The sequence below is a fragment of the Triturus cristatus genome, chromosome 1_1 (genome assembly GCF_964204655.1).
Source record: "Triturus cristatus chromosome 1_1, aTriCri1.1, whole genome shotgun sequence".
NCBI lineage: Eukaryota > Metazoa > Chordata > Amphibia > Caudata > Salamandridae > Triturus > Triturus cristatus.
The window spans coordinates 520,192,641-520,208,363 of NC_140579.1; the positions used below are offsets into that span (position 1 = coordinate 520,192,641).

The 15,723-nt window shown below is 49.8% G+C and overlaps 1 long non-coding RNA gene and 1 pseudogene across 2 annotated transcripts in view; one reads left to right on the plus strand and one right to left on the minus strand.

Annotated features, from left to right (window-relative positions):
- The window catches only part of LOC146870525 (rho GTPase-activating protein 27-like), a 1,164,614-nt pseudogene that overhangs the window by 1,127,723 nt on the left and 21,168 nt on the right, over window positions 1–15,723 (plus strand). The window lies entirely within an intron of this gene.
- Window positions 1–15,723, minus strand: part of LOC146870529 (uncharacterized) — a 174,616-nt gene that overhangs the window by 15,429 nt on the left and 143,464 nt on the right. The window lies entirely within an intron of this gene.

Genomic DNA, 15,723 nt, shown 5'->3' on the forward strand with positions numbered 1-15,723 from the left:
CTGACCAGTATTAATAGCTCCTCTCTTTGCGAGAGGAGCCTGTACTCACCTGCGGTCCCGCTGACTTCCCGCTGACTTCTCTGTTGGTGCTCTTGCCGCTCCTGGGTCCCTGACGCTGCGGGTCTCCCCCGACGCCGCTTCCTGGCATCGCGGTTGAGACGGGGGGAGACTGCAGCTCCCGGGCTGCATAGCGGCCAACTTCCTGCCGCATTCGCGCCCGGAGGCGCTTAAAACGCTGAAGCTCCCTCGGAGGAGCGGGTGAACTTTGCGAGAGGAGCCTGTACTCACCTGCGGTCCCGCTGACTTCCCGCTGACTTCTCTGTTGGTGCTCTTGCCGCTCCTGGGTCCCTGACGCTGCGGGTCTCCCCCGACGCCGCTTCCTGGCATCGCGGTTGAGACGGGGGGAGACTACAGCTCCCAGGCTGCATAGCGGCCAACTTCCTGCCGCATTCGCGCCCGGAGGCGCTTAAAACGCTGAAGCTCCCTCGGAGGAGCGGGTGAACTTTGCGAGAGGAGCCTGTACTCACCTGCGGTCCCGCTGACTTCCCGCTGACTTCTCTGTTGGTGCTCTTGCCGCTCCTGGGTCCCTGACGCTGCGGGTCTCCCCCGACGCCGCTTCCTGGCATCGCGGTTGAGACGGGGGGAGACTACAGCTCCCAGGCTGCATAGCGGCCAACTTCCTGCCGCATTCGCGCCCGGAGGCGCTTAAAACGCTGAAGCTCCCTCGGAGGAGCGGGTGAACTTTGCGAGAGGAGCCTGTACTCACCTGCGGTCCCGCTGACTTCCCGCTGACTTCTCTGTTGGTGCTCTTGCCGCTCCTGGGTCCCTGACGCTGCGGGTCTCCCCCGACGCCGCTTCCTGGCATCGCGGTTGAGACGGGGGGAGACTACAGCTCCCAGGCTGCATAGCGGCCAACTTCCTGCCGCATTCGCGCCCGGAGGCGCTTAAAACGCTGAAGCTCCCTCGGAGGAGCGGGTGAACTTTGCGAGAGGAGCCTGTACTCACCTGCGGTCCCGCTGACTTCCCGCTGACTTCTCTGTTGGTGCTCTTGCCGCTCCTGGGTCCCTGACGCTGCGGGTCTCCCCCGACGCCGCTTCCTGGCATCGCGGTTGAGACGGGGGGAGACTACAGCTCCCAGGCTGCATAGCGGCCAACTTCCTGCCGCATTCGCGCCCGGAGGCGCTTAAAACGCTGAAGCTCCCTCGGAGGAGCGGGTGAACTTTGCGAGAGGAGCCTGTACTCACCTGCGGTCCCGCTGACTTCCCGCTGACTTCTCTGTTGGTGCTCTTGCCGCTCCTGGGTCCCTGACGCTGCGGGTCTCCCCCGACGCCGCTTCTTGGCATCGCGGTTGAGACGGGGGGAGACTGCAGCTCCCGGGCTGCATAGCGGCCAACTTCCTGCCGCATTCGCGCCCGGAGGCGCTTAAAACGCTGAAGCTCCCTCGGAGGAGCGGGTGAACTTTGCGAGAGGAGCCTGTACTCACCTGCGGTCCCGCTGACTTCCCGCTGACTTCTCTGTTGGTGCTCTTGCCGCTCCTGGGTCCCTGACGCTGCGGGTCTCCCCCGACGCCGCTTCCTGGCATCGCGGTTGAGACGGGGGGAGACTACAGCTCCCAGGCTGCATAGCGGCCAACTTCCTGCCGCATTCGCGCCCGGAGGCGCTTAAAACGCTGAAGCTCCCTCGGAGGAGCGGGTGAACTTTGCGAGAGGAGCCTGTACTCACCTGCGGTCCCGCTGACTTCCCGCTGACTTCTCTGTTGGTGCTCTTGCCGCTCCTGGGTCCCTGACGCTGCGGGTCTCCCCCGACGCCGCTTCCTGGCATCGCGGTTGAGACGGGGGGAGACTACAGCTCCCAGGCTGCATAGCGGCCAACTTCCTGCCGCATTCGCGCCCGGAGGCGCTTAAAACGCTGAAGCTCCCTCGGAGGAGCGGGTGAACTTTGCGAGAGGAGCCTGTACTCACCTGCGGTCCCGCTGACTTCCCGCTGACTTCTCTGTTGGTGCTCTTGCCGCTCCTGGGTCCCTGACGCTGCGGGTCTCCCCCGACGCCGCTTCCTGGCATCGCGGTTGAGACGGGGGGAGACTACAGCTCCCAGGCTGCATAGCGGCCAACTTCCTGCCGCATTCGCGCCCGGAGGCGCTTAAAACGCTGAAGCTCCCTCGGAGGAGCGGGTGAACTTTGCGAGAGGAGCCTGTACTCACCTGCGGTCCCGCTGACTTCCCGCTGACTTCTCTGTTGGTGCTCTTGCCGCTCCTGGGTCCCTGACGCTGCGGGTCTCCCCCGACGCCGCTTCCTGGCATCGCGGTTGAGACGGGGGGAGACTACAGCTCCCAGGCTGCATAGCGGCCAACTTCCTGCCGCATTCGCGCCCGGAGGCGCTTAAAACGCTGAAGCTCCCTCCGCGTCGCGGGACGCGCGCGGGCGGCGCCGGGCTAAGCCCGGGCAAAGGGCGGGCCCTCTGTGGCCCTCAGTGACCGAGGTAGGCCGGGCCGGCCCCGGTCCCTTACTTCTTATATTTACTGTACTTTGTTACTCTGTGAGTGTTTGTTTGCAATCGTGCCCAATAGAGTAGTAGGGTTATGTGATGCAAACACTGTGATAGTTATACTGCACCCTTCCTGCTGCGCCAGTGACTGAATCAACTCCAGATTTTATTTATTTTACATTGTTACATCTCTTACCAATTACTGTGGAAAATGTCTAAAACTTTACGCTCAGGAAGAGTAGTGGGAGAAAATCCTGCCCAGACTCCAACTACCTTCCATATAAAAGACAAGGATGCAACCATCCCACCTTTAAAAAGACAATGTTTGTTATCTGAACTTTGGATGCCATCTGGTATAAAAAAGCCAAAATGTGCAACTCCACGCAATCTTGATACTAAAGCCTTGGAAGTCTATGCTCCAACTACCTCTGTGCCTCGATTTTTCCAGGTCCAGCAGGGGGCCCCCCAAATTATGGCAGAAGGGTCTCCCGTGCGGGACCTTACAGATGGGAAGTTGATAAAGATAAGTGACCCAGTGCACATACCATCGACCCCTCAGTTCTCAATGAATGACAGGCAGGGGGATGACCTGTCTGCACTATCCATTGATCTGGAACTTTGGGGACGTTACGTAAGCCCTGCCAAAGTGGAATCCCTGGAGCAATTTAAAGGTCAGGGGGGAGCCACCCCATCAGGGTTAATGCTGTATAGTAGCACCCCGTTGCTAAATAGCCATGAGATTTCTGACTTGTTAAACTCTTCCAAGAGCCCTGACCTCAACCTCCTGGATAACATCCGTACTGCAGAAGCACGAGAAAAGCCGATCTCCGAGTCTATGATCGCGCTGGAACAACTCCTTGCCTCAATCTTGCTGCTTCTAGGGAAGTTTGTTGGCAGCTCGGACTGCATCCTTGATTCAGTTACCCAGATTTTAAAGGTATTGCTGCAGAAAGTGCCGGATGCGAGTAAGGTCGTTCCCCTTAAGTCTGAACAAGCTGCATCTGAGAGGAAACTTAAAGACATTAGAAGCGAACCAAATAAGAAAAATGAAGAGTTTTCTATGGTCCCTCATAAGGAGTTGACCTATACTGCAGCCTCTAACTGTATCAAGAATTTAGTCCTGGAGATAGAGGAGGAGGATGAAGTTTTGCCAGGATCCAAACCGGTTCAGGAACTATTCCCAATCTTTGTCTCGGATGGTGGAAAAGACCTCCTGGTCGATAAGTTGGAGGTCAACAAAGAAAAGAGAACATATGGTAAACAAAAAAGTATCAAAGCCAGCAAGAGGAAACCCACACGAAAGTATAGAAAGAAGAAGCAACGGAGGATCATTTTCCAAAAAAGCCCAGAGACAAGGGAGATTGAAATAAGGAAGGGGGAATCCTTCTCTACTGCTTTAAAAATGGACATTGGTGTGAATTTAACCTCTTCAGCTTTGGTGGAGGAGGAATTTGAACAAAGCAGCCTGCCTCCCCTGGAGGATTTACCACTTATTGGGGGCTCTCTCCCTGGCTCTCCTTCTCGGAGTGCTTGTGAAGGTCCAACTTCTAACTTATCTGGGTTTTTAAACCCTTTGGCCCCCCCCTTTGTGGTAACTATTGACTCTGTAATGACTTGCCCTCCGGCCCGGCCTGCAAGTATGGCTAAGGCTCCTGTGGATGTGCGTGTATTAGATTTCGTCCTATTATTTGATACTGACCTCTTATTGAATAGAGCCTGGCTCCTTAAATGTTTTAGTGAAATTGAATGTCTCCACCACATCCAGTCTAGAGACATTGAATTGGTAACCTTGTTGGGTAGTAGTCGGGTTCTGAGTACTCGGGTGAAATTTTACTCTCCCATTATAACAAATCTGATACTAGAACAGGCCGAAAACTTTCAACGCTTAGGTATTGATATACTACCTATATCTACCCCAGGCAAGCCAAATCTTTTCGATAAGCAGGGGTTGAGGGGTGGTGAACAAAACGGGGTAACCTCTCCTCCTCTGAGAGACCTGAAAATTTGGGTATCCAGGGGAAAACGTATAGTATCGCACGTGAAGCCTCTTCCACTAATTGAGAATTCTATACACAATGATGATAATAATCGGTGGAATTGGCTACATAGTGCACTCTCAACAAAAAATAAGGATAACCCCAAATTGTTCCACCATCTTTAACCCAGCCTTAAATATAATTTCCTGGAATGCGGCCGGATTCCATAGCAGCCCGGAGAAAATGACTTTTTTATCTACTCTGGAGGCGGATATACTATGCATTCAGGAAACATGGTGCACAGATAGGTTAACGCCTTTAAAAGATTTTTACGTTCTGGAAGTTCCGGCTGCGTCCTCAAAGAAAGGGCATGCTAGGGGGGGGCTTGCCTGTTTACTATCAAATAAGTTTCAATGGAGATTTTCACATTATATTGATCCCAGTGGACTCTTCCACACAATAACTTTAGAAAATTTGTTCTATGACAATATAAAATATTCCATGGTAATTTTTAACGTGTATATTCCGCCTGAGGAATGTTTTAATGAGAATTTGCAGCGGGTTCTCCTGTACATGGATAAGATAAAAAATTCGCCTCCTTTCCCTGTAACTTTGCTTATCGGTGACTTGAATTGTAAAGTTTCAAACGCAAGTCTAAACCTTTTCAGGGATAAAGCTAAGGAGGAAGCATATGGCATCCCCCAGACGCTCTTCCCTGAAAATTTAAAGACAAATAAAAGGGGGAAGATTTTGTTAAAAGAATTAGTGATCGGGGATGGCATTATCTTAAATGGTAGATTTCCATCCGACGCCCCCGCAAGCCATACCCATAAATCCCCCTTTGGGGCATCAATTTTGGACTATGCTATCGCCAGCTATAGTCTTTTCCCCCAGATTCTTGACTTAGAGATTATACCCACGACCCTGAGCGACCATAGTATACTGTCATTATTAATTGCATTAAACTCTATGAATACGGCGTCCTGGTCGCTAAAGGGCAGGGAGGCTACCTTCCAATCGTCATCTGGAAGATGCTTCTGGAATAACGCTGCCATTAATGGGGTCCAGGAGTTACTGACCGATACCCTTAGGGAATTAGAAGAGTGGAACGGAAATGAAATAATTTGTTTTGAGGAACTCATGGCAAAAATTTTATTGAATGCTAATAAAACTGTTCCCCCTAAGAAAAAAGGAGAGGTAGTTCCTCTAACTCTCCATAAGCTGAATAGGGAATTAAACAAACTTATCCGGGCACAGTACCTTGAAAGGATATTGGAACGTGGGAAAGATATTGCTAGGTTAAAAAGAAAGAGAAGCAGACTTAAGCGAAAAATTAAAAGGGACAGGGAGGATGAAGTATGGATCAAATTAAGGGAATCTGCTGCTCAAGGCAACAGTAAAGATTTTTGGGCAATAATCGGGAAAGGATGTGGTACGCGTCACTCTCCTACTCCCGTAGCTATATCCGAAGATCTATGGTCCTCTCACATCCGAGAATTGTATGCAGGAATTGGGACCATGGGTGTGGATAATTTCATGCATGTCGCACCTGAGGCCTCAGTCTTCTCTCCCTCTGAGAAGGACATCGAGTTGGCTATAAAAAACATGAGATCCTCTGGGGCTATGGGACCGGATGAGCTCCCGATGACGGTCCTAAAACAAGACCCTTCAACCTGGAGTAAAATCTTGTATCCCCTGTTTAGGGCATGCCATTTTTCTAAATGTGTCCCTGCATCGTGGAGGGGAAGCATTCTGGTCCCTATCTTCAAAAAGGGAGCAAGGGACAACCCCAGTAACTATCGCATGATTGCGCTCCTCGACTCCATCGGAAAGGTCTTTGCGAAATGTCTCCTGAGATCTCTCTCCGATTGGGTTGAGGAGCGCAACATTTTGCCGCTGGAACAGACTGGCTTCCGTAGGGAACATGGCACTCTGGATAACCTTACAGCCCTTCAGGTTATTACTGATAAATATGTCCAGGTTAGAGGGGGTGTTGTATATGCCGCTTTCATAGACTTCTCCACAGCGTTCGATAAAGTGGATCGGGGTACGCTGTGGAGAAAATTGATGGGGATGGGTGTCCCTCCTCCCCTACTGGACTTGGTACGGGCTCTACACACTGAGACCTGGTGTAGGGTCTTAATGGGGGGTGAAAGGGGGTTGTCGGCTAAAATACCATCTCAGAATGGCCTTAAACAGGGCTGCTTATTGGCGCCCCTGTTGTTCTCCCTATATACAACTGACCTCCCTGCAGCTGTGTCCCGTAGTGAGGGGATCGCACCGTTGATAGGAGGGGTGCCAATAGCCTGTCTGATGTATGCCGATGATGTTTTATTGCTCGATTTAACTCCTGCGGGTCTGGCCAACAGGCTTCAGGTTCTTCAGGACTTTGCTGGCGAGCATTATATGAAGATCAATATTAATAAAAGTAAAGTGATGTGTATTGCGGGTAGGAAGAAATGTCGCTCTACAAATTTCGGTTGGGCCATCGGAGGGCTTAGATTGGAGGTCGTAACTTGTTATACGTTTTTAGGGAAAATATTCTCATCCAACATGAGCGAGAATTCTCATATAGAGCATTGCTCCTGCAAAGCTCTTGCCCAAGGTAATGGGTTAAAGTCCCTATACCTGGCAACGGGGAAAAGACATTTCTCTAGTCTTCTAGAAGTATTTAGAGCTAAAATCCCCGCAACCATCTTGTACGGTATAGAAATAATTGAGATAAAATATTGGGACTTTTGCAATAAGACCGAGGGAAAACTCCTAAGATCCCTCTCGAATTTTAATAATGCTTGTTCACTGGCTGCGTGTAGGCTGGATTTCGGACTCAGAAGTGCCTGGGTTCAGGGGCTGTGTGCCTTAATAAGGTGGGTCGCCAACTTAGCCAGAGCGAGAGAAGGAACCCTGCGAGTCCTACTCAAAAATGAACTTTTGGGCAATTTTAAGGAGTTCTCTAAACTTGTTAACAATTTTAGAAGGGCTGTGAATATCCTTAGATTGGATGAAAGCGCTCTTTTCTCCTACTCTCCCACGCAGTTAAAGCAGGTCCTTAGGGAGGCCTCGTGGGAGTATTGTTTTCAATCCGACATAAAAACAGTTGGAGATAAAAGGAATGTGGAGCTGCTGGTCTCCTCCTATAGGTTGAAACAGCCCCAACCGTATGCCCAGTGGAATCTCCCACATGGGATTCGTAGGTTTTGGTTTTTATTACGTTATGACTTAATCCCTCTTAATGTGTTGTTGTCTAAATGGTACGGCACTTCACCGTTGTGCAACCTATGTAAATTAAATAATCAGGACTGTATACATGTACTTTTGATTTGTCCTATGTTACGAAGCTTGCGCAAGAGATGGCTTAAAGTAATTTGTCTTCGCCTTAGCATTGTCACTTTACAAGATTTTCTTCATGCACTTTATTGCCCACCAAATGAAATGTTTTGTGCCTATGTTTTTAACTTTTTTAAAGGATTTTTAGATATTTATTAAATTCTCTGGAAGATTGTGCCGGCCTGGCCATGTGGGATTGCTGGTTTGCAGTGTACCTATTACGATTTGAATACTATGTTTTATGATTTTTGTATTGTTGATGACTGTGTTGTTTTGTTTGTACATGCTTATGTGGCCCTCTTTGAGAGCCAAAACATAATAAATAAAATTTATTTATACACCTTAGCTCCTCTCTGTATCTATGTACTATTATTTGCAAGAGCCAGGCAGGCAGCTAAAATTATCAAGCCAGACCTAAAAAAGATTGATAAAAAATCAAAGTAGCCTGAGGTCTGTACAGAAATGCATGCTTTGCTAAATGTTGTGTGTTGCTTTAAACCACTCTTAGCACCTCAGTTTATTTGATTGCGCAGATCCACGGAGTCCATTAGTGCAGGCGAATCCATTGCATGAACGCCATGGCCACTTCCATTTATCAGGGTTTATTAATCTGCTCATACCTGATAACTTAGGAGCCTCTGTTGACGACGTGGGATAGCTTTTCTACTGAGAATTTTGGGAAACAATAACATGGGAAGCCTTTGCTGTTATATGCAGGTATTTTTTACACAGAGTACTATTTGAAATGCATTCATATTTTCTGCACTTCTTTTTTTAAATGGTGTTTCTTGCATGAAAACAGAAAATTAATTTAAGGGAATAGTGTCATCATATTGATGTACAGCACTGGACAGTCAATGAATGTATTTATTGTATAGTTAAAACCATTACAAGTGTATCAGTGTGTTAAAAAATTAATATGGGTAAATGATAACATCAGCAAACGCGAAGATTGTCCTCTATAGCTCATAAAAATTGGCAATTTCTTAAATGATAAATACTAAATCATATTGCTTTATTAACCTTCCTGCTTCCTCAAATTTGCTTAAAAATGCACCATTTGTCTACTCTTTTTTCAAAATGTATGTTGTTCGGGCTCGCTCGCTCACCGCAGTGCAGTACGGCAATACTTCTTCGCCCTACCAATTTCAAATGTCACCAGCCGCCACTGCATCCTACATGCCATTTCTTGCTACAACTTTGGCGCAGCTTGCCTCGTGGGCCTAGGCTACGAACTGCTCCTTGTGATGGTTTTTAACTGGGCCCAGGCCCTCACACCTGCTCTAACATTCAGAGTACCCTTATAGGAGTCGAGGGTGGTTTCTGCCACAAAACCGAACCCTCAAGATCCCACAGCAGGCCCGATCAGACTTTAGCCCATACTTTCTTGAGCTTCTCCTGCACACCCAGAAGACTCCTGTTGCTTATTCCCAGAATATCGAGGCTCCACTGAGTGCCTCCTTGTGCACCCCACTCAGTCACCCGGCACCTTCCAATTTCCTATGCCGAGAGGGTCCCACACCACTCTCTGCCTCGGCACTTGCATCGAGGTGCGTTGGAGTGGATACTACCTGGTTATGCCATGCTCTGATCCTTGCGCAGCCCGAGGGACATTTCTGGTAGCTTTGGAAATAATCCCTAGTCACGGTGCTAGACCCAGACTTGGTCCTCACTTCCCCTACAGTACCTTTGCATTTTGCTGCTCTCACTGGTATTACTCGCAGGAATCATACCTGGGGGCTCCTAATTGCCGTAGGGGACATTGAAAGGCACCCACGCTATCCACGAAGACACTTAGCAGTTCTGCGATCTCATCTCCCCCACCCCTCTACTTCATCACCTACCCCGAACTATATTGAGGGTACTCTGTTCACCTATTCTTGCTCCACAACCCGCACAACTCTTTACCTGACATTGCTCTCTGGCCCTGCTACACCAAACGCCATGGGCCGACTATGTTACATCACTCCCACACAGCCTCCAACCACTGCCGTTCCACCCTCAGTTATTTCAGACACACTATTAGTGGAAGCTACCCCACAACTTTCCACATCAGGCAAGCTGTATAAAGTATTGGCCGCCATTGAACACTCAAGGGTCTCCATGGAAACCATACTGTATCGTTAGCCGCTGAATTCAATTTCCTACGTGATGACCACCGCATGCTCGCCGACAAGTTTGCAGATGGGGGGAAGACCCTGGCTATCCTCCAACCTCTGGCTGACGACAACCGGGTGGCAATCCTAGATTTACAGGAGTGTGTACGCATCTTGAGGACAGATCAGAGGATGCAGAGGGCCAGTCATGGAGAAGTAACATGCGAATTTTAGGACTGCCGAAGGGTGTTGAGGGTTTAGACCCCATTGCATATCTGAAATCCTGGGTCAAGACATTCACCTCACCATCTAATTTCAACCCCTTCTTTTCCTTGAGAAGAGTGTACTGTGACCAAGCTCACCAGCCCCCCACCAGGAACCCCGCCACATCCCATGCTAGCAAAGCTCCTACATTACAGGGAATGCAATGCTCTACTGCGGGCTGGCCTTCAGTCTAGTCCTCTTTAGGTGGAAAACAAGATAATTATGCTGTTCCCAGACAACATCCATGCAGTACAAGGCCAGCGCTCCTCCTTCATAGAGGTCAAATGTCACCTTTGCCAAATGGGTGTCCAATATTTGCTACTGTTCTCGGCCCGCCTTAAGATCATGACAAATGGAACCTGCACATTCTTCACAGACCCAAAAGATGCCTGAGATTGAGCAGATAAACACGATGGAGGTCCCCCGTTGGAACAGCCCGGGCCTCCCTGGGACCCACCCACAGTGGCGGCGCAGGGTCAGATTTTGTCAGGGGGCCACCCCTTGCTTCTTCTCTGCTTACCCCCCAGGCCTTGAGCAGATCATCGAGGGCTGCAGGAGGGCCCTACAGGTGGCACCCACCCTATGCACCAGTTCCAGAGCCACAGATAATGAGAAGGGACCACACATTTTCTCCTTAGAAAATAACACCATCCTTCTGATGACTCTCACACAGAGTCACGGACTCACCCACTGGTGACCCCCCCAAACTCTGGACTCTCTCATCTGAATGTTACTTCCCCTTTTTCTTTCTCTCTCCAATGGACACTACCTGTGCATCCATCAGTCAAATGTTTGATGTCTTGTTTTATGCCATACCATGTTGAGAAGGGACCATACCTACCATTTTGTCTTCATTGCGCAGATCACTGGGACCCCCTCATTACACCTACAATTACCCAACCATGTCACTTGCTGGATGTGGTCCAGGACACCCGGTGGTCTTACCTGGTCCACACAGACTCTACACTAGTAATACAGGGCACATTGGCCCCACTTCCCACTCCTGAGCTTGGCCTCACCCACACGTATACACTTGGGCTATACTACAGGTTGTGGTTGGCTCCACAAGTTGTTTTCCCCTTTCTTCCACGAGTTTATACCACTTGCACCACCCTTTTCCCAGGTCCAGTTGGGCAGGCAGGCTACACATGATTTCCGCAGCTCCGGCTGGATAGGTCCGAGAGTTTGGAGCTCTTATAGCTGGCACCCCGCTTTGCACACATCACGTCATCTGTCATGGCGCCGCACAACAGATATTCACTTTCTCACCCTAATGTATGGGGAATGCACACAGCCAGGAAGAGGTATGCCAGTCATTATTATGCTAACCGCCAACGGGTTCACATAATCTTGTTACAGGTGTCACATGCCACTGGGGCGGAGCTGGAGTTGCTACATAAGCGTTGGCAGGAGTATCATACATGCCATTACCTATTCCGCATATTCCCGGGGTGGCCTGATCTGGGTTAGGCCCGGGGTTCCCTTTCAGGAAATCAGCACGAGCATAGATAAAGACGGTAGGTACATCCTTATAGAGGGCCCCCTAGACGACTGACCCATACTCATTGGAAGCATTTATGCCTCCAATGTGGATCAGAGTGTCTTTTGGGACACCCTCTCCAGCGAATTAGCACATAAAACGCAGATGCCCTGGGTGTAGGGGGGTTGACTATAATTGTGTACTGGAACCAGGCTTAGACAGATCTCACTTTCCTCTCCCCACTCTCCTCTTTACGCACATGCAGAGCACCTCAGGAGTTGGGCCAACCACTGGTCTCTCTCTGATGCTTGGCGATCTCTTTACCCCCAGACTAAGACTTATTCTTTTCACTCTCTGCCCCATAATCTCTATGTGCACCTGGATCGCTTCCTCTGCTCCACCTCTTTGACATCCCTCGTAAGTCACTCGGACTACTTGGGTCTTATCATTGTGGATCACAATGCCATGTGGTGGATCTACGGTGGCTGCCCCCATGTCTCCAACATGGTTCCTTCCATGAGATTCCCTTGGCAATCCTGTTTTTCGAGAGGCATCTACCAGAACCCTTGAATGGGACGCATTTAAGGTGGTGACAAGAGTTGCCTGTATACAGGAGATAGTGGACGTCCGCAGAGCATTAGATAAAGAAATAGCAGCATCCAAGAAGCTTCTTCCTGTCCTGGGTAAGGCAGCAGACCATGACCCCGCGGCTGCTCCAATATTTGTGAAAGCTAAAACTGACCATGCAGCTCTCTTTGAGCACTTATGGCATTGTAACTTTACAGCCGACTATGCCAGGGTGCATAGAGAAGGGGATAAATCAGGCCGCCTCCTGGCCTGACTGATTATGCAGGATCAATCCACCCCCCCTTCACAGAACTAGTTACTAGCACAGGCACTGTAGTTCATACTCCAAGGGAGTTACTGCAGGTGTTCCTCACCTATTATTCTTGCCATTACCGAATCCCAGCGGCTGCCTCAATAGTTTCCTCGCACAATTTCCTTGCAGACATTACCTTTCCACGCATCACAGATAGCACCAGGCTTTTCCCTGATGCCCCAATTGCATCTTGCGAGGTGGTACAGGCAATTCGAGAAATGACTAGCAACAAGCCCCTACCTAGGGCTGGATGAATTACCACTGGTTTATCATGCTACTTTCTCTTCCACCCTTGCCCTCTGCCTGGCACAGATGTTCGAGGTGGCCCTCCATACTTATGAGCTTCACTTCAGGAGTCCCTTGTCTCCATCCTCAAGCCTGACAGAGAACCTGTTCAACTTGGATCCGACCAGCTTTTTGCCATCCTAGGCACGAAGTATAAAATATTAGCGAAGATCTTTGCCAGCAGATACACTCAAGTCCTCCCTGAGCTTATCCACTCTGATCAGAACAGGTTAGTCCCAGGCTGGAGCACTTCTCAGAATATATGTTGCCTCTTCCATGTACAGGACCATGTCCACGGTTGATATACATATGCTGCCTGTCTCACATTAGATCTGGAGAAGACATTGGACACGCTGACACAGGATTACCTTTTCCTGGTGTTGGCCCGTATGGGCATCTGGAAGAGGCTTCTTGCCTATTACTGACTCCCCCATACTAACCCATCTTCTCGAGTTCGCCTGGGTCGCCTTATTTCGGCCTCCTTTCCGGTACGTTGAGGCACCAGAAAAGGGTGCCCAGTCTACCCTTTACTCTTCACAATGGCAATGGAGCCCCTGGCCATTCGGTTATGCAGGAAGAACTGAGTTGGCGGTATACCCTTAGAGGAAAGGGCACACGCTGTGTCTTTGTACATGGACAATTTCCTTGTATACCTCTAAGATGTCACGGCTGATCTCTGCCTGCTCTGCGATTCCTTGGTGACGTTTGCCGACTCCACGGGCCTTCAAATTAACTCGACAAAGTCAGCGGTCTACCAGCTTTGGCCCGGTCAGGACCGAGACGCATATACCTCACGGAGGCGCAACTCTGTTGGTGCGAGGAGGCAGTCCATTACCTAGGGGTCCATCTATACCATACCCCCATGACCTATATGAGGGAAACCTCCAGGGGGTATAGCCAGCATCCAGTCGCAGGTTAATTTCTGCCAACCGCTACCATTAGCCCCGATTGGCAAATTCGCATTGGCGAAGATGGGGATTTTACCTTGCCTCCTATACTTTTTCGCCAACCTCCCTGTGATACTGCTGAAGCACTTCTTTAAGGAACTTTATTCTACGGGCAGAGGTGGTCTGAGTGCATATTTTATGGCGGCCCAGCTACAGTGGGTATCATGCTGGACCTTACATAGGTAAAACTATTTGTGAGCTAGGCGGGTCATGTCAACAACCACAGAACACAACTTTCTCCTCCCGAAGGCTCTGCCATCCTCTCCTTGACCCTTGCAGGTGGTGGTGGCTCGTCCTGCCTATACCCTCTTGTGCGTGTGATGATGGCGTATTCTCCAGGTCTGCCCCTCGTCGGCCTGTCTTAGTTCCTGGGCTTTTTTTAATTCCAAGGACTTGTGAGGTGGGATCGCATGCTCATTGCTGATCGAGGGAGACTTCTTTTCAGATGCTCAACCCCTATCCTTTGATCAATTGACTATAGACCATGGCCTCCCGTTGGGTCAATTTCTCATTCACCGGCAGCTTCAAGCCACCTACCGAACTCTTTGGGGCATGTCCGAGATGGAGCCTCTTACTCACTCGGTATTGCAGGTCATGCCTAACATGGGTGATCGATGTCATATCATCACACAGCTATACAAGGCCATTCATGACGTTTCACCTGATCCCCTTCAACACACTGAGACACACATAGGAGGAGGACTTCAGGAGGGCAATGCAGAAACAGGAATGGGAGCAAGCACTAGAGTTCCGCCAGCAGGTCTTCCAGAACTCCCGATTCAAAAACATCCAGTTCTTTCTATTACATAGAGCTTACCTCACACCTGCTCATCTGAACTGGTATTTTGCTGATGCAGATAGGCTGCCCTCACTGTTGCACCCCTGACCTCATGAAAATGTGGTGGTCCTGTTCAGCCTTGCTAAGCTACTGGCAGTCTGTACATTGCACTCTACGGGAGGTTGCTGAGCTGCAGGATCTTCATACATGGGAAGCTTGTGCCCTGGGCATCTTTAAACATAAACAGTACAAGGTATGCGTACTCTTTGCTGCACTAGCACTCCTCCCTGCTAAACACGCAGTTGCCCTTCAATGGCAAACAGAAAGCAGGTAAAACAAAATGGCTGTGCCCATGCAGACCGCTTGGTGCCGTTTGCACTGATTTTTCTGCGAAAAGTACAGATCGCGCTACTGGCCTGTAAAAAGCAGTGCAAACGGGTGGGCAAGCACTTCCCTTCACTCACGGAGTTCTGCAGAATCTCGCGGTGCTTTTTTGGCACTCCACAGAATTCTGCGGAGGCAAACTCTGAAAGTTCTGCCCAGGTCTACGTTTGTGTTCCTGGAGCTTAACAGAAGGCTAGCCACCTAGCCCTTGGAGACCACACTTCAGTCTTAGGTACAAGTTGAAGCAAGCCCAGCCCTTAGAGTTTCTCTCTACAGGGCACAGTAGGTGCAGTCCTCTTTCTGAAATCCAGGGTTCAACAGGTGCAGTCCTTGTTCTGTCTTCCACAGGTCCAGAGGTGTTCTAAAGTTTACGATTTTATTTTTAATCTGGTACTGGCTTGTAGGTGGGAGCCACCAGTTTTACTTGGCATGGGGCAATGCGCAAGTGGGGGGGGACAGAGGAGGAGGCACACCATTACAAAGAGATCCGCAAACGTCCAATCTCCCCCAGTGGGCTACCCTTTTCACTCACTTTCTACAGATAATAGGGAACGACTATTTTACCCCCATGAATTTGGCTGCCTAATTAGCAGCAGTCGCCTGATGAGCACTTTGATTGTGCTCCCTCTCCTAGCACCCAGAATTCCACATGCCTTTCTACCCTCCCTTTCTTATAAAACAGGTAGAGAACCACCACAAAGGCCTGTTTTTTTTTTTATTCCTCCCCGAGCCTGCCCCTTGTCATTTTAACTGCCCTACTGCCACAAGGTTACCGCTGACTACACTTCATAGTCTCTCCCCAACGAATGGGCCCACTTGGTT